The 24,446-nt window shown below is 32.3% G+C and overlaps 1 pseudogene; it reads left to right on the forward strand.

Moving 5' to 3' along the window:
• The first annotated feature begins 12,868 nt into the window (after positions 1 to 12,868).
• On the forward strand, positions 12,869 to 14,567 carry LOC123657435 (annotated as a pseudogene).
• Positions 14,568 to 24,446: the final 9,879 nt, after the last annotated feature.

The raw sequence follows: 24,446 nt of genomic DNA on the forward strand, positions 1-24,446 counted from the left end.
TGTTGATCACGAGATTATTTGATTTTTATTTCTTTCTATTCTATACTGCCTTCTTTGCTCATAAGAAAAAACACGTATAATTGTATAAAGTAAGTCTCGTATCTCGTAAGGTTATTTACCATCCGGCAATAGTTTACTATCAATATTATACCGAGCACATTAAAATTCACTTAGGATGTTAAATGAACAATCGAATTAATTATGAAATGGAATCCATAAGACGTTTTATAAATCTGGTAGATGTAAGAAATAATTATATATAACATAGTAAGTGAAAATAGAAAAAAAATGTCTTTGTGTGTGTTTTAAGTTTAACTTAAGACATCAGATAATTGACTACATAATATCTTTTCATCACAGTTTGTAGTGTTTCCTATACTTTCGATTAAATCACAACGTTAATTAGTGGTCTGCTTCTGCATTATTTATAAATAGTTACTGAGATTATAACGATTGATTAATCAATAAAGAAATTCGAGTAGCACTAAATTTTATCTACTGAATATTGTTCATATCTTATAATTATACGTAGATCATTATAAAGATATAATTATGTTATGTTACCATAATTAGTTACTTTCATGTATCTCGGTACAATAGTAACAACTAAGCTATATAACGACGGAGTGGCGCTTTTGTCATTATTCGGTCGACATATCTTACAAAGGACTGATTTCAGAAAGGAACTTATACGTTGGACAATTGAGCATAAATGTTAGTATATTACTAAAAGAAAATAATACTGTATTTTTTTTAAACATATATTCTTCAGTTCAGCTACCTTAATATAGATAAGTGGATGGCCAGTCTAGTTGGTTGGTTGAGTAAAATTTCAAAGTTTCTTTTGCAGTCCAGCTAGCTCTACTTAAACGAGGATCCATTTTCATACCCGCATAGGATTTTTTTTAGTAAATAAATTTCACATTGTCGACACATACTTTTATATTCGTTCGGAGTTTAAATTTAAGCAATGTAATTTATTGTGTTTTAAATCGTCTTTGAACTATCGAGAAGTGGATTACTTATATTTTTAAGGGTCTGTAGGTCTTTAAATTCAAAAAGCTCCACTATGATGCCTAATATTATGAGACTTTGTAAAAAGTATTTTTGTATAAATAAAATTTAAGTACTAAAAATATTCTTACCGTTACATTTACCGTTGAAAATTAAAATAAACTTTTAAATAGATCAAATTAATGTAATACAATGTTATACATATTTACAATTCACAGCTTAAGAACTAAATACAGATAGACACAGCTAGTTTTGATACAAATCATGTCCGCGTGGAATTGTGCCAAGAATGCTGGCAGCATTTCCCCGTTGAATCGCTATGCCGATTCTCTGGGCAAAAAATGCACCAGCCCTCACCTCTTTTAAATTGATCTTAACCATGATCATAATTCTTTTCTCATTATTATAATCTCCCATATTGATATCACAAATGTAAATTAAAATAGGTAGTATGGAATTCTTATTTTTTTTAAATTGAAAGTTGTTACCCAACCTACTAGCCTAGTATTTCTGTATCATCGAGGAACGTGTTATTTTATCGTCACGTACATCTGTTATGGTTTCATCTCGAATGCAATTTCGTAGGTCAAAGTGGATACGGACTTGTTATTAGAGTACTTGTGACAGTGCCGAGAAGAGCACTATTGCTATTCTCGTTGGAAGAATATTCCAGAATAATTAGGAAAGTTGCATTATAACTGTCATTTTTTAAAAACTTCAGAATATTTACCTTGATTTTAGAATAATAAAATGATTTTTATCAATACTTTAGAAATTCAAAAGAAAAATAATAATAATCCACATTCTCTTAAAACCCTTAAATGGTTGACATACCCACTATACGCACTAAGCAATTTGCTAGTACATTCTTGATGCGTACGGCTAAAGAATGGAACTATCTGGGGATCTTTAAGTCGCGAGTGAATAGGCTACTTCTAGGTAAGCGTGCTCCATCCTAGACCACATTCTCTATTAACATTAGGTGAAATAGTGGTCAAACGCAAGCCCATCTAATTATAAAAAAAAGACAATTAAAAAAAAAACAACAATTTAGTATTAAGCCATCGTACGCCGTGCTAAGTGATCATGATGTGACAGTGATATGTTATCATTTGTTTAAGATTAAACGAAATATCAAGATAGATTCAATTAATTTGAGCATACAAAAAACATAAATATTCAGAAAATTTTATTATGATAAGTCGATTTAACAAAGTTTCATATTTGAGGAAATTCGTATTCTTCGTATTTTACTCAAAAAAATTTACTCATTCATGCTCTTGCTCGTCTGAGTGTCTATTAGATATGTGTCTCACTTCTGAAAAGTTATTTTTTCTATTCTTATAATAAGAAATAATACACTAATATTTGTGTCTAAAAAAACCGACTTCAATTACATCGACAAGTAATACAACGTAGGTAGACGAAAAAATAGTTAAGTAAATACGCATTATCAAAGATTACTCCAAAAGTTGTAATCAGATCTCGATGAAATTTAAATGTGACCACATGATAAACATTGGCTTTCGATTAAATTAAAAATTCTCAAAATTGGTACACCCAGTAAAAAGTTATTCGGATTTTCAAGGGTTTCCCTTGATTTCTCTGAGATCCCATCATCAGATCCTGGATTCCTTATCATGATACTACACCTGGGATATTAACTTTCCAACTAAAACACCACCACCAAATAAAAAATATACATATATATATATATATATATATATACGTTCGAATTGAGTAACCTCCTCCTTTTTTGAAATCGGTTAAAAAGGGATCTTATGATTATAAAAACATGTTTTCAGTGACGAATATCAACTGTCGCTAACAGACTGTACTAACTTGGGATCTTCTTGTGTACAAATTTAATGGTCTCAAATCTAATGCAACAAAATCTTCCTTCAAAGTAAAGCACACTTAAAATATTTAACTTTTGTGTGTCGTTTCCAAAAATAAATACGAACTGAAACTTTCATGAGAGATCTAAAGTTCTCTCCATGGCTTAAATTTGAGATTAACTTTATTTTCTTTAATTAAAGAGGCTATCAGCTTTTAAGATGCTTTTAATATTAAATAAAAAGACAATAAAAACAAATATAGTCGTAAAATCTTAACAGTCACTTGCTTAGACGTTAAACACGAATAAGGAGTTGAATATTTTAGGTCGACCATTATTTCTAAGAAACTATCTCGTGCTCAGTATTGGTGTCAAATATCAAGTGGCAAATAATTAGTCTCTTGATCATCTTTATTCGTCAACCTTCAGTGAATCATCAATAAGGACATCGTGTAAGAATTTCTGTCGAAACATAGGTTCATTTACGTAAACGAGAAATAATATATTATTAGGAATTATTTCATATTTTAACTGTTGTTCGTGGGTACATTTACTTTTATATACATTACTTTTAGATTCTTTATAAAAATCTGTATTACCAGTTCTGATTCTAATTACTTTATGAAAACTATTTCTACACAAGCAATGTTACTCTCTCTCTGATCTGATTGCTTATGCGTCCTTCATAACAATTTTGTTATTATCTTTGGATTCAGTATTTTTACTTCACATCATTGGCTTCCTGCGTTTTATTATTATTTATTCTGTTAAAATACTATTTATTTATATTTATTAATTTCAAAGAGTGCCTACTTCTGTTTAGTTTAAAGAATGAAACGCTCATACAACTGAAAGTCGTGCAATTGAAAAATATTTTCATTTAAATAAATATGCAAATAGTTCTAGGTAGAAATAACTAAACTTAGTTATTATTAGATGAAATTTATTAATGATGAAAATTTAGTATAAGCACATATATGGCTTACCTAACCTTAGATAGAACACGTGTGCCTACGAAGTGCACGCAAAACAGATATATCGCTGTATCTTTTTAACTGACGCGTTTCAAAGCGCGTGTTTCTGCCAACTCTGTCATGGGTCAAAATGTCCGAAAGATAACAGTGAGTAACAGAGTTTACATGTTATAGCCACGCGTTACGCCTGAGAGGCACATGTTTAGCTTTTGTGTCTTTTTTTTCGTTATTTTGTTTTAGGTACTTGTCACATATGTTCACGTATATAAGTAATTAATATTATATAAGTTATTATCATTCATAATGTATTTGGTTTTAAGGAATGCTTTAACATCATAAGGCCAAACAAACGAAAGTTCTTGACAATTTGAAAAATACCCTCTCATGCATCATTTATATTCTATTTCGACGGACCTTTTACCCTAGCATTTAAAGTTGGTGTTATATATGGTCTTCATATGACGAATATGCTACAAACTCACAACCGATAAACCTGAGATTATTTTGTTCTATAACGAGACTAAAAATGATGTTGACAGATTTGTTCAGATGAGTTATTGTTCTAAAAAACTCGTCGTAAAAATGGGTCGGCAACGCGCTAGCGATGCTTTCGGTGTTGCAGGCGTCTATAAGCTACGGTAAATGGCTTACCATCAGGTGAGCCATACGCTTGTTTGCTGACCTAGTTGTATAAATAAAAATACCTATAATTTTTTGGCACTTTTTGTAAATTCTGATATAATTTCTAACAATGAACATACAGGGTGTGGCGTAAATAGTGGTCCACCGTTAAGGATTCGATAAACCAGATAATTTACTATAACATATTACAATTTTATCCATTTTTACCCAAAGGTTCCGGAAATATAATTTTTTTTTTATTTTTTAACGATATTTGTACCTCTTGTTACAAATTTGGTTGTAGTTTTAACAAATACCATTATTTTTTCCTTTTGATTACTGGTAATTACTCCTGAATACTAGAGCTATCGTTAAATAATATGTTTTTGATGTAAATTTAAAGCTTTTGAAGAAAAAAATTGGTTTTACTCTACTTTTAACCCAAATTTTTAACATAACATGCTAATTCAAGAGCGATTTTTGTAAAAAAAATGTACTAAGCCGTCAGTGCCCATTCATTTAAAAATATGCCTACTAAATACCAATTTCAAAATGGTATCACAATAGCAGATCCTTTTGTTTAATAGAAAGATATCCAATTTTAATTGAAGAAAAGAAGATTTTCATTAAAATACATTTTAAAATTTAGTTGGGTGAATATTATTACAAAACGTATTAAATTCTAAAAAACAGATAAAATGTAACTTTTTTCTTTTGAAATATGATTGTAGTCTGACAACGACATGTCTCAGGTAAAAAAAGCCCGACCTATTGTTTACGTGAGACATATTTAAAAACAAAACATCTGTTGAAGCTCTCGCCAATTGAGTATCGCACAATACGAGTGATTAGAAAAAGATATGGTTAATGAATGCTATCCCTTTCATTCCTAACGTTGTAATCTCCAGAAATCTCGAAATAATTTAGTACGATCTCGTCACTCGTGCGTCGTATGCGTTTTGTTTTTTCTATGTGTTTACCTCCGTCGTTTCTTTATCCCTGCCCCGGACTCTGTTTAATTTGCCTACTGATTGGATTAGTTGAACTTTGGCTTGCTCAAAGATTTGGACAAACGTGCAGTGCAGTGACGAAAATGTCTCGGTACACACCGCGCGAATATGCTGACATGCATTTTATTTACGGTGAATGCAGAGGTGTCGGTAGAGAAGCAGCTCGACTTTATCGGGAGAGATATCCCGATCGAAGACATCCAGATCATCGAGTTTTTGGGAGAGTGCATAACGCATACAGCGAGGGGAGGATACCTGGCACAGGAGTAGGCGGTGCAAGTGAAGGACGACCGCAAGTACACACTGGTGAAGAGGTAATGAATTTAGTTACTCAAGATTCTTCAGCATCGGTCCGTGTCTTAAGTCGCAGAACTGGCATATCCAGTAGATCTGTACATCGCATACTCAAAAGACATGAACTGTACCCATACCACTATCAAAGGGTACAGTCATTACTACCAAGAGATTATCCCTTAAGAGTAAGATTTTGTAGAGAAATGCTACGCAGAATAAGAGAAGACCCGCAATTTTTTAACAAAATATTGTGGAGTGACGAATCATCCTGCAAAAAGGATGGATATTTAAATCTACACAATCTGCATAGCTGGCAGCTAGAAAACCCGCATCTCATAAGACAAGATAGATCACAGTATCAATTTAAAATAAACCTTTGGACTGGAATCATTAACGGACAGATAATCGGTCCACACGAGCTGCCAGAAACTTTAAACGCAGATAGTTATTTAAATTTTTTGCGAATTGACTTGCCCCTGCTTCTGCAAAATGTCGCTCCTGAAGTCCAAGAAGACATGTAGCTACAGAACGATGGCTGTCCCGCTCACTATGCTGTTAGAGTACGAGAGCACCTTAACACAGCGTATCCAAATAGGTGGATAGGGCGCTTAGCTCCAATAATGTGGCCACCGCGCTCGCCGGACCTAAATCCCCTGGACTTTTTTTATTGGGGTTGCCTGAAAGAAAATGTCTACAGGGAACAAATTACCTCTATTGACCACTTGAGGACTAGAATCCAGACAGCGGCTAGGAAAATCAGCGAGAGCGAGTTTGCTCGACGACTTAAACGGTCGTTTATTCGACGTTGCAGAGCATGTATAGCTGCGAATGGGGGCCATTTCGAGCATTTGGTGTAATTTTTACAGTGTTTGTAATCATGTCAAAGAATCATAATAAAAGATGACTAGTATCACTTGTTCTTTTTTTAATGCCTTGTTCTAATTTACAAGTTAGGTTAAGATCACTTTGTAACAGTGGTAATTTTTTTTATTTTAAGCCTTTTTCAATTAAAAATGCAATATATTTTTTTTATTAATGGGATGGCAAATCATTTTAAAATCTGTGTTTCGTAGGAATATTTTAAAATGAATAGGCATGGACAGTGTAGTAACTTTTTTACAAAAATCATAAGTATTAAGTAGTAGTTAGTAGTTACTCAATTGGCGAGAGCTTCAACAGATGTTTTGTTTTTAAATATGTCTCACGTAAACAATAGGTCGGGCTTTTTTTACCTGAGACATGTCGTTGTCAGACTACAATCATATTTCAAAAGAAAAAAGTTACATTTTATCTGTTTTTTAGAATTTAATACGTTTTGTAATAATATTCACCCAACTAAATTTTAAAATGTATTTTAATGAAAATCTTCTTTTCTTCAATTAAAATTGGATATCTTTCTATTAAACAAAAGGATCTGCTATTGTGATACCATTTTGAAATTGGTATTTAGTAGGCATATTTTTAAATGAATGGGCACTGACGGCTTAGTACATTTTTTTTACAAAAATCGCTCTTGAATTAGCATGTTATGTTAAAAATTTGGGTTAAAAGTAGAGTAAAACCAATTTTTTTCTTCAAAAGCTTTAAATTTACATCAAAAACATGTTATTTAACGATAGCTCTAGTATTCAGGAGTAATTACCAGTAATCAAAAGGAAAAAATAATGGTATTTGTTAAAACTACAACCAAATTTGTAACAAGAGGTACAAATATCGTTAAAAAATAAAAAAAAAATTATATTTCCGGAACCTTTGGGTAAAAATGGATAAAATTGTAATATGTTATAGTAAATTATCTGGTTTATCGAATCCTTAACGGTGGACCACTATTTACGCCACACCCTGTATATTATTACAAATTCGTGTTTTGTTAATTTATTAATGATTTGGAAATTAACTGAATAAAAAAAAATCATTACTTATTTTAATTTGTAAGTAAATCGGTGTTAAAAATTTTGCCCCTTAAAGCGCATCGGTATCTTTTGCATACAAAAAATTAGCATAATATTTCTAGGGTTGATAAATAGACAGGTAAAAATCATGTACAAAGTACTTGTTTGTACCTATCACGTAACACTGATGTAAGTTCTAAACTGAATAAGTTTAGCTGGCATTAGTACGTTTTTGAATGACTGGCCCAACATTTAATGTATTCATTAACAGAAAAAGATACCGAGTGCCTATAATTAATAATATTTTCAATAATTTGAGTATTTTAAAAATATTGTAACCTCTATCATAAGTTTTCAAATAAGACCGTTGATCAATTTTAAATGTAAGTTAAAATGTAAGAAAATAATTTTTAATACAAACAAAGGTAAATAAAATAGGAAGAACTTAAACATATTTCTAGATTCTATGAATCATAGACTTAAATTGATAGACGTGCGAAGTAAAAACAACACTATTTTGAAAAATGCCGATTCCGCGCCTTTCGTGGGTTAACGGAAATTTCGTATGAAACACATCATATGTATGACATGCTAACATATTTCTTTGTGTCTAGCACTATGATCAGGGTCAGTGATTAATGGGGTAGCTGTCGATATTCCACAACATCGAAAAAAATACACGCTAAAACGTAGAAACTATACGATTAAAGGTATTAATTATTTTTGTTTTTGTATCACTATTTAGATGTTATGTGATAACTTCAATATTATTTATTCAAGTATAAATTATATTAAAAGTCTTTAATTATTATTAAGCTTAATAATAATAATAAATAATAAATATCTACACAATACATACGCGATCATCTATTCCTAAAGTAAGCAACTTAATGTTTGTGTTATAGGTAACAGCCGACTGGTATAGCTAATTTTTTTTGATAGACATACTTATAAATGGTAATATATAAATATATATATTACACCCATACTCGGGGTGGGAACCGAACCTACAACCCTCGGAACAGAAAGCAGGGTCACTATAAAATGCGCCAACGGGCTAGTATAGATATTTGTGCTAACAACATTGCATAGATTATTAGAACAATTATATTTTTGTTGTATAACTCGCTAGTTTTATTTTGGTCTGCATTCTTAAAATTAATCTTGTACTAATGTTAACTACTGAAAACTATTCTAGACTTTTAAAAAATAATTTTATAAAAAAAAATGTTAAAAATTTAATTATTTTAAAGTAGGATTATTTACTGTCAAACTCCCGCTGCACATACCTTACTGTTGATCATAAAATGCGCTATCCATGTACTAATTAGCTTAATACAATAAATGATAATTCATCATTTTCTATAATCATAATTTTCCAAAACATTTATTATTAATGAGTTTATAATATCCATTCAATATCCTTTAATAACAATTAATTTGTTTTTGGGCTTAAAATATTTTTATCAAAAATATCAAGATAATAAATAAAAAGTGATAGAAAAAAACAAAATATGTTCAGAAAAAATAAAATATGAAATTGTAATGTTTTGTTAACGCTGTTATCACTGTTGTTTAAATTATGCGAAATCCAGCATTTGACATTGATCACAAAAAATTGACTATAGACATTAATTTTTGACTATTTGACTTCAATGTTTGAGCTGTCCTAAGTCGATGGTTGTTAATGAAATGAATATTAATAATTGTTTTTTTTTTAATTTTATTAGATTGTAATAGATCTCATAGAATAATCGAAACATTAAATAAACCTTTATCTTACATAAACAGCTAAAAGCGCTGTATAACTTTACTATTAACAAAGTAAAACAAAGTAAGCTAATATAACTTATATAAGCTATAAATAAGTAAAAAAATGGGCCAAACGACTGAAATAAAATTAACGAAACGTAACTTTCTCGCTCTCTCTTTTTATCTTCACTAACATATACCTCCCTCTCAATTTCCGTTAGACTAGCCTGATCACACTTTTCGTAACGCTCTAGTCACGCATTCACTAGCTTACTCCCCAAGTCAAGTATGCGTAAAGAAGTATTACTTCAAAAACATTATCTGTAATAAATAACAAATGTCCCACCATCATACGTATCCGCGCTTAAAGTGCAATACAATTCTAGATTATTCCAATCGTGAAAACGCAACGCTATATTACAGCGTGTGGTGTCACTGAAGATAACCGCTTTTACGAATGTTAATATTTTACTTTATATAAGCCGAGACTAAAAAAACAGGCCAGTGTTGCTTTTGTCTTTTTCGCTGGTGATATACAGTTCCACTGAATATTTTAAAACAATTTCATATTTTATCTGTGACCATTTGGATTTTAACATTAAAATAAATTGTAACTCCATTTTACGTTTTCGTACATCATCTATTGAAGTAAAATAAGATGCAAAATAAGTTTTTTGTACGACTATTGATAGCGTGGTCTATAAATACTATTAGTTGCTACCAAGTTTTTCTAAAAATAGTGTTCTAAAAATAGCTTATTAAGCGTCACTTTATTACATTAGAGGTTTATTACATTAGAGGAGGTTACAGCAATACCTACAATTTTTTATGTTGCTTTGATGTCGTAAAGAGAACGTTGTAAAATTTTCGAAAATTTTTGTAAAAAATCGTTAAAAATAAAATTATTTATATAAAAATAAATAAAATTGTAGTATCTGTTTGGAATATTAAAATAAGCGCTTACTTTTACTAAATGCAAATGGATATTCACCGCAAAACGGAGTCCATTCTTACTAACTCCGACTTTCCGGGGTGTATCTGTATCGATCACCAATAGTATTGATTTTCTTGGCATAAATGTCTCGTCTAATCTGAACTTCGGACAATGCGTAGAAACCAGTACAAAAACTGCTGGTAAGAAACTTGGTATCCTGAATAAAGCTAGGCAGTACTTCACACCGGAACAGCTTCTTACTCTGTACCAAGCACAAGTTCGATCGTGCATTGAGTACTGCAGCCATTTATGGGATGGGATGGCTCTGCCAAGTACCAGCTTGCTGCTTCGGATTCTGTGGATCGACGCGCTAGAAGACTCATCGGTGACGAATCGCTGGTTTGCTCTAGACTTCAAAGTCTCGAACATCGGCGCAAGGTTGCCTGTTTGTCGGTATTTTACAGGTTATATTTCGGAGAGTGTGCTCTAGAACTATACAGTTTGGTTCCGCCATCACCTTTTATTTTAGAAATTAATTTAGTTTAGAACTCTGCGAACTGAACAATAATTTTTTGATTACATTCACAGCTAGTCAGTAATAATGTCAACAACGAAAACATATTTCTATAACTTTTCAAGATTTTAGGTAACTGTAAGTAAAACAGTACGATAAAACGTAAATGTAATAATAAATAATTAAGGACAGTTACTTTTTATCACATACGATCATTGTTCAGTGCTGCCCGTTAAACTTTTATTACTGTACGTCACAAATCTACCTTAAAATACGATTAAATTCAATCTTTATAAAAGTGCACTTAACAAAAACAGTTTTTTATAAAGTAAAAACCTAGTCGTTTATCCTTGATTTTATTAAGATTGTAATAAGCAGCTAGTAGACAGCCGGTGGTGAAGTGGCGTTGTCTGTCCCGCTGCTAAGCGACAATCCAATTTTATCCCCAGTTCCCGCAAGAGTTAAGCATGAAACACCCGAGTCTGTCTTCCATCTTTCATAAATTGAAAATGTCATTTCCAAAGCGTTTCTGTTTAACTTATCTTACTTTTCTGTTATTAAATTTAGTTCGTTTATTTTTTTTTTTCAACGTAAACATATTTTTTTTTGTCTCGTTTTTTATCAGTGTCATTAATTACACAACTGTTTTTGATTTTAACAGTTTTAATAATCTATGCAATGGTCATAACACTGTTGCCATATAAAAATAAACACTCCAAATAAAATGACTGTGCACCGAACAATCTCCTTCGTGTGTTCTCCATCCCACGTGACATTGGCGAAATGATATGTGTCAAACTGACACAACTAAAAGCCATTAAGCAAAGAACTGAACTGAAAATGATTGTGACTATTCTATAATGACACCTCTAAAGTAGAAAATTATCATTATAGACATAATTATGGCAAACATGCATGTAAGAGAAATAACAAGGACTAAAAGAACCATGTCCGAACTGTAATAATAAAGTGGGTACATATAGCTTACCGCACAGATTATATCAAGTTTTTAAATATATTTTTTAAAGATACATGTAATCTTAAGGGCGCTGAACTTTACAGAGACATGTGACATAAACACATGAAATTGTGTAGTTTTTATAGTAGCTATTCTAAAATATTTCAAATGCAATTATTCATTTTAAAATCCTTTTTACTTAGCTTAACTAACTCGAAAGAAAGTAACAAAGTTGAGATAGATATTATTTCAGACTATAAGTATGAATTTGATAACGCGTTTCAGAGTTTTATACAAATTATATTTTTTTTATTGTGAACGTAGTACAAACAAAACATGTTGGAAACTAGACAGACTTATATGATGACCGGGGGCCAGAACAGGAAATAGAGATACAAAAGAAAAGTTCATACTGTTGAAACTGTTTTTTTTTTAACCACATAAAAAGAATACTTCCACGGGGTGTGTTTTGATAGAAAAAAGGAAACTAAAAATTTGGAATACATTAAAATCGTATTGACAAGGTATCAAACCAAATATAAGGCAAATGTCTTGAATAAATAAATAGATAACATAGCCTGAAAAGAACCTTTTTGTAAAATAATTTTATACCATAATATTACACCAATGCAAAATCTTACAACGGGTTTCTTTTTATGGTACTTTACTTGTTTAGTTATTTACGACACTAATAATATGCAAATTAAAATAAATTATTGAGAAAACACATACACACACACATTCGTTCGTGCCATATTTACATTTTATAAAATAACTTTACTCAAAATTTTTTTAAAAATTATGGTTAAAAGTGAAGCTACCACCGATTCAGAATCTATATTCTGTAGAGAAGAACCGGAAAAAAACTCTACAGTTACTTTTTTAAAAATAAACAGCTTTAATATTTTATTTTTTATTTATTTATATTTATTTATTTATTTAATAAAAACTTAACTCCGCCGTTGCCGGTTCCAAGCCCGGATGTGAAAGGAAGAGGGTTCGTGAGAAGAACTACTCACCGGTAAAAACCAGCGGTTTAGGCTACCAGAAGCCTTAGGTCTCCCTAAAATGACTGGCCCTGTCAGCACGGTTGCAAAGATGGCAGCCCCGTCACCGTGATCGGGATGCTGTGGGCTAATCACCTGCACATTCTTAAAGTAACAGATTTTGAAGCCCTCAAAGAGAAATAAAGACCGATCCCCCTTATTACCGATGACCTTTAGCGCGAAATTACGGACACGAATTGGATGTTGGAATGTCAGAACCATGACTCAACCTGAAAGGCTTCCGCAGGTAGCCAAAATCATGCGGGACTGCAGCATTCATATCCTAGGATTAAACGAAACGAGATGGAACGGATTTGGTGAAATAACATCTGATTTTGACTCGACCCTTCTGTACAGTGGAAAAGAGGATGCGAACGCAACTCGGGAGTACGGCGTGGGGTTGCTCTTAAGCCGTAGCGCGAAGAACAGCCTTCTGTCCTGGAATCCGATATCGGAACGAATCATCACAGCTCGGTTCTCATCTAGAGTCAGAAAAATCACTGTGATCCAATGTTACGCCCTAACTAACTCGGCATTGCCGGATGAAAAGGAGAGTTTTTATGGGCAGCTGGAGTCGACCTTGAAGAGCACAAAGAAGCAGGATATAGTAATCATGATGGGAGACCTGAATGCCAAGATGGGCTCAGACAACGAGGATCGAGAGCATTACATGGGACGCGAAGGAGCCGCCGAAGTAATAAATGGAAACGGAGAACTCTTCGGCGACCTGTGCTCTGCGCACGATCTGGTGATCGGAGGAACCCTGTTCAAGCACAAGGAGTGCCACAAAATCACTTGGATTTCTCCTGATGGTGTGACCCGAAACCAGATCGATCATATTGCGATAAGCAGAGCATGGAGAACATCGCTACTCGATGTTAGGAACCGTCGCGGCGCAGATGCGGATAGCGATCACCATTTTGTTGTTGCTGATGTACGTCTCAGGATGGCAGCAGCTCGACGTAAGGTTGAGAAGGCATCCAATAAGTTCAATTTGCAGATCCTGAGGAGCGAAGAGGGAAGAAAGGAGTTTGGTATCTGCCTTCGCAACCAATTTGAACTTTTGAAAGACTTGGAAGACGAGGACATGGACGAAGCTTGGGATCGTATGTACTGCCTTCACTAAAGCCGGCGAAAAAGCCCTGGGCCATAAACACTCTAAGCAAGAACCTTGGATGTCCCAGGAGCTGTGGTCTGCAATAGAGAAAAGGCAAAGTATAAAGCTAGACCTGCTGGCTGCTAATAACCTTACCACCAAAAAGACCCTCGATGAAGAGTACGCAGCCATACGTCTCCAAATTCGTAAATTGGCTAGACGTGACATACGACGCGCCGCTGACGAGATAACGCTGCCCGACCGGGCCAACGCAGCAGCCAAGGTATCAAACATGAGGGAGTTGTACGACGTCACTAAGCGTTTGTGCAACAAGTCACGTCCCTCCAAAAAGCCGCTGAAGGACGCCACGGGAGAGCTGCTTTGTACTACAGAGGAGCAACTTAAACGGTGGACCGAGCACTTCTCCAACCTATTAACCCAAAGCCAAACTCAACCGACGACTGGTCCGAACAGCCCAGGACCACTCCTGAATCTGCCAACGACTCCACCTACATACGCAGAAGTAGTCGCTGCAACAAATGCCTTAGGTTCATCCTGCGCAGATTCTGGCCGAACACTATCAGCAACGAGGATCTCTGGAATCGATGCCACCAAATCCCGATGAAGCAAGAAATTGCTCAGCGGAAGTGGAAGTGAATTTAACAAAAAAGTTATTATTTAGTTCGCAGAAATATAAAATAAATAAATTTAAAATAAAAGTAGCCTAAGTTACTCCTTACTACGTCAGCTATCTGCCAGTGAAAGTCCCGTCAAAATCGGTCCAGCTGTTTCAGAGACTAGCCTAAACAAACAGACAGACAGACAGACAAAAATTTATTATTTAAAAAAATGTTATTTTGGTATATGTACCGTATATACATGGGACTCATATGCATTTAGTAAAAAGCGTATATTTTAATATTACAAACGGACACTCCAATTTTATATATTTGTATAGATTTACTAATCAGACATATTTAAGTCGACAGTTAAATAATACTCTATAAGTTTTTTTGTATTGTATTATTGTAATTGTAATATTTTTGAGCTATGTTTTATACATGAAAACATTCAACATCGAAATCCCTGTCACTTTAGCAAGCAACGTTATATTTCATTTAAATGTAACAGTCACTGAGTTGTAAAGGCGTAGGTAGTAGTGAAATATTTCTCGATCTCGATATTCTGATATTTTCCAAATAAATAGTTACTACGCCCGGCTGCATTGGACGTTTTAAGGCTACGTCTATCTACAACCACAATATCTTCTTTTGTTTGAGTCGTAACAAAAATTCACAGATTATCTACATGTAAGAAAATTAACCTAAAAATTATTGTCAGTAGTTGTGCTACCAAAGATTCTCATAATTACTTCTTTTAATCTCTACTTATAATTTTTTTTCAATCTCGTTACTTTTTTTTCAAAGTTTAATGAGAAAAACTATGTTTTAAACAGCTTCTAAATAAGAAGGAGGTTCTTAATTCGATTGTATTTTTAACCGACTTCCAAAAAAGGAGGAGGTTCTCAATTCGACTGTATTTTTTTTTTTTTTTTTTTTTTTTTTTTTTTTTTTTTTTTTTTTTTTTTAATGTATGTTACATCAGAACTTTTGACCAGGTAGACCGATTTCGACAAATTTTGTTTTAATCGAAAGGTGGTGTGTGCCGATTGGTCCCATTTAAATTTATTTGAGATCTAACAACTACTTTTCGAATTATATCTAATAATGCGTTTTTACTTGACGCTTTTTTCGTCGACCTACGTTGTATTATACCGCATAACTTTCTACTGGGTGTACCGATTTTGATAATTCTTTTTTTGTTGGAAAGGGGATATCCCTAGTTTGGTACCATGATAAGGAAACCAGGATCTGATGATGGGATCCCAGAGAAATCGAGAGAAACTCTTGAAAATCCGCAATAACTTTTTACTGGGTGTATCGATTTTGATAATTTTTACTTTAATCGAAAGCTGATGTTTATCATGTGGTCACATATAAATTTTATCGAGATCTGATAACTACTTTTTGATTAATCTTTGATAACGCGTATTTACTTGACATTATTTTCGTCACCTTACGTTGTATTATACCTCATAACTTTTTACTGGGTGCACCGATTTTGACGTTTCTTATATAAATTAAAAGCTACTATTTGTCACGTGGTCCCATTCAAATTTAATTGAGATTTGATTCGTAATTTGTGAGTTATATCTAATATTGCGTATTTACTTGACGGTTTTTTCGTCACCCTACGTTGTATTATACGTTATATCTTTTTACTGGGTGCACTGATTTTGATCTTTTTTGTATAAATCAAAAGCTAATACTTGTCATGTCGTCCGTTTTAAATATGATTGAGATATAATGAGCAATTTTTGAGTAATCTTTGATGACACGTATTTACATGACGATGTTAAGACGACTGTGGTCATGTTCAATACTTTGCCACAACGCCATCTATCAAAATGTTATGAAATTACTTCGTTCACTATCGATCAAATTACAATATTCCACTAGAGTAGAGAGTAGCAGTTTATTCGTTATAAATATATTTGAGCTTTTAATTTTTGAGTTATCGCTAATACTGGTTATTTACTTGGCTATTTTACGTCGACCAACGTTATATTAACCTCATTACTATTTTACTGGGTGGACCGATATCGATGATTCTTTTTTTAATCGATAGGTGGTGCTTGTCATGTGGTCCCATTTAAATATAATTGAGATTTGACTCGAACTTTTTGAGCTATATCTGATATGGCGTATTTACTTGACTGTTTTTGGAGTTTTCTCCTTAAGAATCGATTTTCATTTAAGGCCCCGGAATGAAAAAATTGAACAGTAAAATCTACTGAACGAATGACCTTGTTAGAGATGGCGTTCAGACGTTTTCTAATAACGCAATTAGGTTCCGATAGATGGCGTTATTGCATTAATTTATTCACAATTTGATATAGTAATAATATATTTCTTAGACTAGTAAGCCTTTTTGTGCCTATTTAGACAGTTGATCTGAAGGGGTAAACTCCAGTCGTGCATCGGAGCTGTGTGAAAACATGAACATTACATATTTTTAATAAAAAAGACATAAACCGTAATTCAATATAAATCCGCTTCAACTAAAAAACCCGCCGTAATAAGCGATGTCAGCGCTTCGCGCGAATCGACGACGGGCCTTTTATGAAATTTCTGCCTACAATCGCTAACAAAATGTTAGAAATAACAGTAGAACATTATATAATTCTACAATTTTATAATGTCGCGTTATATGGAATATGAACAAAGTATTACTATTTTTTCGTCGATCTACGTTGTATTACTCTTCGATGTAATTGAAGTCGGTTTTTTTTTCGTTTGCGAGCAAACACAATTATTTTAGAGAAACTTTTCCTCATAACTTTTCACTGGGCATACCGATTTTGATGATTCTTGTTTTAATCGAAATCTGACGTTTGTCTTGTAGTCCCATTTAATTTTAATCGAGTTCTGATGATAATAACTTTTTGAGTTATCTTTGATATACTTGACTATTTTTTCATTTATTGAAGATTATTGAAGCATTTTCATTTGCAAGCATACACTATATAAATAGAGTTTGTTGGTCATTGTTGCTATTTCTTCTTTATTTTCTACGAGGATTTTTATTGAAGATATATCAAAATATATACTAAAAATATGTTTTATAAATACAAAATACGAATTATATATCATTCGTTTCAAAATTTGTTGAACGCTAATAATTTTATTATCTACGTTAACGAATCCATTCTCTAGTTAATTTAGATAACTAAATTTTAATTCAGAATTTCCCCGCCTTGTCTCGTCTTTACTCATTTATAATGACGTTATTTTTACTCCTTATTAGGAACACGAAATCCATTTCATGTTAATTTTCTAAACAAAATTTAATATTTTGTCGTTATCTAAGAAAATGGAAAATAAAGGGAATTTTGATATTACATTTTGTTACTTAACTCTAGAAATAAATGATAAGCTGTTCTCCATATACAAAATGTTCGACTTTTAACTGCGTTCCTTCAAATGGGGGGTTCTGTAGGTGTAATAGTTCCATATAAAAAAATCGACCTATTTTTGAATCTTACTTTGTCTTAATATATGAGGTACTCTGTCAAGGTTAGTAACTATTTGGTAATCTGGGGTTAAGGTACTTCTGCATAACTGTCCAAGGAGCGTGTAAACAGGGTTACGGAACATCCCATAAGTATTTATTTATATAAAATTACGTTGAAATTAAAATGATTTCAAGTTTTACGTCTTAAAAATAAACCTGTAAAATACCCTAATAACGTGTCATTTTAGTAATTAATTTTACTTTCAAGCAGAAATTTAATATTTATTCTAATTGTAATCTTTTTAATGTATACAATTAAAATACAGATATTTAGTAAGTCAAAGTTCATGCATTCATCAAGTTCTGTTACAACTATATTATGATGATCGAGTTCGAGGAATTGAGCAAATGAATATTTTTTATATTTTATATATAAAATAAAATTCTCTGTCACACAATGTTAGTTAAAATACTCATCCGAAACGGGTGGTCCAATTTTTATGAAATTTTGTGTGCATATCGGGTAGGTCTGAGAATCGGCTAACATCTATTATATAAGTTATGGGGGGGGGGGGGGGGGGTTAAAAAGGTTAATAACATATATGGCAAAACAACGTTTGCGAGATCAGCTACTGTACGTATAAATATCTATGTCATTAGATCTTTTGTTACTTTTCTTCTTTTCTTAGCTAAAGAGTGGCACTTCGTACATGGGGCAGTTATTTTTTTTTTCTACTTAAATTTCTATCATTTTTATCAACCCTATTGTTTTTTTCTTCTAACGACTTGTATGCTATAACTTGAAACGTTTCTTCGACAATAAATAGTTATCTTATTGGTATCATTTTCAACCACACTAATGAAATATCATTAACTGAAATCCGTGCATCAAGCCAACATCAGGCGCAATCTTCGTAATTAGTGTGTCCATGACACTTTCTAAATTGCTTGTCAAATGGTGACAAATATGTTTGTTAACTTTGTTGACATTAAGCTACCAATATACGTCATAACAATGTTTGCAATTATGATGAAACAATTTTTTCGGATTTTATCGCGTTTTATTAAGATTTTTATATGCCCGAAGTTTTGGGTACTTTACAGCAACCATGGTTACGGGAGGATCATGGAGGTCAAAGCTGTTTCATTGTAATGAGTAATCGTGTGAACATTAGAAAACAAAATGTCTGTAATATTAAGGAAAAAAAAATCGTTTTAAATTAAAGTAGTTGGAAATCAAAACGTAAATTTATTCTACGTCATTTTAACCAACGTTATTTTTTAATTAATTAAAAATTAAGTTTATTTCAAAATATTTTAAATTCTTGTCTTTATCGTAAACTAGCTGACCCGGTGAACTTCGTATCGCCTAACACAAAATTTATCGTATGGTATTAAAGTTCAAATTGACTTTTAAGTATTATCACAAATCTTTTGTATGGGAGTATAGAAAAGTGTTGTTTTTAGACTTATTCAGGAAATTTAATTTTTTTTTTAGAATTTTTCTCTCCGTAAGAACCATCCTCGTACTTCAAGGAATATTTAAAAAAAGAATTAGCGAAATCGGTCCAACCGTTCTCGAGTTTTGCGCTTAGCAACACATTCAGCGACTCATTTTTATATTATAGATTAAAACTCATTTTTTAATTTGATAGGTTTTTGTAAATAAAGTGTTAAGTAATTTTCTAATACAACACATATCGATGAATACTTAATTTATTTAAACATTCTAATCTAGAGCGTCAAGCTATTTAATTTATAGTTCGACTGAAAATAATACAGGTAAGCAAAATACGTGTATATTTATTTATTTATCTGTAAAAGTATATGAGGTACCGTACGGCCAAGATTCATAACTGAAGCTTTTACTTTTCTGAGTTTAGCTGAGGGTTAAAAGAAGTTATCAGTCCAAGATAAGACTGTTCTAGCAGCCATCGGTTACGCGACACACGACACCGAAATAATTTGAAACCCGGAATAATCTTTATAATATATTATAATATCTATTATAGTATATTAATATTCTTAAACCCTTTGAACATACAACTTATCTTAAGCTGGCCCTTATACTACATCTTGGAAGCTTAATAAAAGGAATCAAAATTGCGACTTAAGTCGCTTATACGGGGTTTGGATATAAATTGAATTATGGATTTAATTTAATCCAAATTTAATTTCTTTCACTTCATTATTTTATTATCATTATGTTTAAATAATAAAAATTAAATTTTATCTATGTGTGAAATCTACACTAACATCATCATCATCATCATTACAGCCTATACAGTCCACTGCTGGACATAGGCCTCCACAAGTTTACGTCAAAAATAACGTGAACTCATGTGTTTTGCCCATAGTCACCACGCTGGGCAGGCGGGTTGGTGACCCGCCTGCCCATAGTGCCGATGTACACTAACATATGTTAAAGTAAATGTCATGTACATTTGCTTATTAAAATCGATTAATCTCAGGATCTACTATTTTCGCAATTTCTTCTTGCAGTAGGAAGTCAACGAAAACCGCGGTACTCATCTAGTAAACAAATAATAGCCGAAAACTTTTCGTACCTCTGAAACAGTTGCAGTAAATTATAAATTGTGAGAAAATATTCACGTTAATGTTGAAAATTTCTTCCCGTTTACAAAGGTTATCAACAATTAAGGACTTCGGTAAGAATTCACTGAACTCCGCGTTGATACCGCTTCATCCGGAAGATTACTTGAACCGAGGAATTAAGTCGTGACTCCACAATCGACGTATAATTCTGTTACGATCATCGAGTTAGATAATTAGATAATTTAAAAAAGGAATAATTCTCAACTGCGAGGAAAACAAAAGAAAGATAAGAGTTAGCGCTGTAATATTTTTATAATCTAAGAAAATATTCCAAATATAAAATATATCTGTGTTACCTATGTATAAATCAAATTATAGAAGACAATATAATAAATATATAATCAATTACTGTACTGTGTGGCTACGGTACTAAATAATTTAGCCACCCCCTCTCTTCCCGTGGGTGTCGTAAGAGGCGACTAAGGGAAAACACAGTTCCACTACCACATTGAAACTTAAAAAGCCGACCGATGGCGGGATAACCATCCAACTGCTAGCTTTGAAATACACAGGCTGAAGACGGGCAGCAGCGTCTTCGGTGCGACAAAGCCAGCCCTGCGGTCACCAACCCGCCTGCCCAGCGTGGTGACTATGGGCAAAACACATGAGTTCACGCTATTTTTGGTGTAAACTTATGGAGGCCTATGTCCAGCAGTGGACTGTGATAGGCTGTAATGATGATGAATGATGATAATCAATTACAATAACGGTATACGTAGCATGCCCACGTAATATTTTACATTTGACTAGCCCGGTATTGAAATCTGTAGTCTAGATACAATATATGTATTATTTTTATGTTAATATTTTTATATCGGAATGAAAAATGTAGCTACGTTTATTGATTGTTTTCTATAACAAAGGCATTGATTTTAAACATAATATTTTGACAAAAAAGTGAAAATTTACAACGTACAATCAACGGTAATTTTATAAATGATAATTATTTAAATTTATTATTTTTATTTAATCACGAGGGCAAAATTAAGCTGTATATTTAGGTTATACTATCGATGTTGATATTAAAAATAAATGAAAGGACGCCAGTTAAATAACACGTTGTATAAAAACATATAAATAAATAAGGAAATACATTTAGCGTACACTACGGTAAGCAATTTAATGTTTGTGTTTTCAGGTAACTGTGGGCTAATAAAACATACATTAGTCGTTAGTGATAATAAGTCACATATCGAACTTATAAAATAAAAATGCATTGAAAATAAACAAGTTAAACTTATGTAAATAAAAATAAAAAAATAATAAGAGCTCTCAAGGAAAACGTTTACTAAATAAAAACCTTGTCAAACAAACTGGTTTACAGGAAAAATGTAGTGCTAAAGACGCACTATTTACCAAGAGGCTGCGGTCCGTTGTCTTTACAACTGACGTTCCAACTCTAGTTCCGTAGTCAGCTTCTACTATTTTATTTCCACAGCCATTTCTTTAGACTTCTATCATTCCACGAGACATTTTGCAGGTAAATATTTGAGAAACACTTTTAGAATGTCAATAGTAAATAAGCGAAGTGGATTAATAATTAATCTTACAAATTCAGATTTAGATTTCACAGCACGGACTTCAAGAGCTAAAGTCTTAATGATATTTATAATAATTAACTTTAGTGATTGTGATCTGCCATCTTAAAATCTTAAATTGTCTTTGTTTAGTAAATACCTATTTGACATTTAGTTACGGTTTTTTTTTTATTTATGTTAATCTAGATAAGAAATAATAAAAATAAGAGATCTTTACTTATAAAACTTTGTTATAGATATTTCAATGAAATTCTGTTATAATTAACTTTTGTAATACTTTTTATTTAATTTTATAACAGGGCATTATCAATGTTGTCAGATAGGACTGGAAAGTACAATCTTTATTTATATATTTCAATATAGGTAAATAACTCCCTTCTGCATAGGCAGTTTAACCCACCTCTTTTTAACGTCACACTCATTACGCTCTATTTATTCGATATTATCAGTCAATTAAATTATCAATAACGTACGTCTCCTACGCTCAATGTCCAGAGCGTTGAATTTCAAGAGGATCGTGATAGAGAGCCCTCGATGATACCGCAATCAAACTGACGTAAGAGTTTTTAATCTAACTGCGATGCAACTAAAGAGCGTAATTATTTTCCCTATTTCGCATATAAATTCAATGGCTGTGCCACGTGTTTTCACACACGTTAATTTAAAAGAAATAGCCTATACTTTGCTCAGTAATATAAATAGGCTATCCAACACAAAATAATTTTTAAATTCGAAGCGGCAGTTTTTGAGATTAGCGTGTTTAAAAAAAATCTTCAGCTTTATAATAATAGTATAGATAACAAAACGTAGTCGTGTTTTATTTTATTAAAATTTGATAAATATCACACAAACTATAATATATTAGCTTAATTGAACTAAAATTAGTCTGTCCCGCAACTTATTAAAGGGCTCTTTTCCAAGAGAATAGTTAGAGCTTACTTCAGGCAATTTCTCTACCAAGAGTAACCATCGTTATATGGTAATTGTTATAATAAGCGGAACTGACGACATTTACATACTATTCGAGTCACAGCGGAAGCACAAAAATATAACACCCACATCTGTAAAAATCATTTATACATATACAAATATGCAAGAATCGTAATTGTCTCTAAAGTTATGTGCTATTCGCGTTTAAAATTCGCATCATTACTTCACAACGGCTATCTAATTAAATAATAAAAATAAATGTCATAGGTCTGGAAACCACACAATACACAAGTATATTTACATACAATACAGGCAATAAGGCCTATACAAATTTTTGTCATGAGCGGGGTCGTCTTTGATTTATTTTAATTTTAAAATGAACACAAATAAGAGCACCAGAATTCGATTAAAATAAGAAACATCAAATTCGGTTCGCCCAGTAATAAGTTATGAGGCTGTAATATAACGTAGGTAGACGAATAATTAGTCAAGTAAATAGGAATTAGTAGAGATAACTCAAAAAGTCCTTGTTAGATCTCGATTAAATCTAAATGGAACCGCACAAAAAGCACCACCTTTTGATAATAAAAAGAATAATTGAAATCAGTTAACCCAGTAAAAAGTTATGAGGTAACACGAATAAAAAATGTTGTTCCAACTTGGGTTATCCACCTTTAAACAGGATGATGAGATTTCACAGCAGTATTTCGAAAAGTCTGGACGGTTGTGTTATAAATTAACAAACTATATATTATAAAAAATATGAATTTACATGTTCATGAAATATGAGAACCACGTACTAAATACTTGTAATACTCAAGCTCGGTTCATCGGGGAATTGTTGCACAGCAAGTTGCACCGCTCTACATTTTCAACGCAGCCTCTCGCGTTCAAGTCTTGGCGGTAATTTTGTTACTGAGTTGTTAATTGTAGTTAAACTATATGTCAGATATCTTGAAATATCTTCATTCAAGCTTAGATTTACAGCGTTCAAGGCTTATTTAAATATGAGTGTGCAGTAAAAGTTTTAGAAAACGTTTTTGAAATATTTTGAATAGAATATTTTGATATAAATTATCATCGATAAGGCTTTATATTTGAAAATTATTTATTTTAGAACAGTTCACTAAATACGTGTTTAAATAAAGTAACTAGTGCTATTTTACTGGAGTTTATTACTTTCAATGTACAAAGTCACATATGAATTGCAATGTTTGGTTTTGATCGCTCTATCATTATTAAGTAGTTAATTACGTATGAATTAACTATAAATTGACTAATAACAAAAACAATACATTTATTAACTTGGAACATGTGGATTGACTAGTAAACAAGCCTTTAATTCG

Source organism: Melitaea cinxia, chromosome 10 (assembly GCF_905220565.1).
Source record: "Melitaea cinxia chromosome 10, ilMelCinx1.1, whole genome shotgun sequence".
NCBI lineage: Eukaryota > Metazoa > Arthropoda > Insecta > Lepidoptera > Nymphalidae > Melitaea > Melitaea cinxia.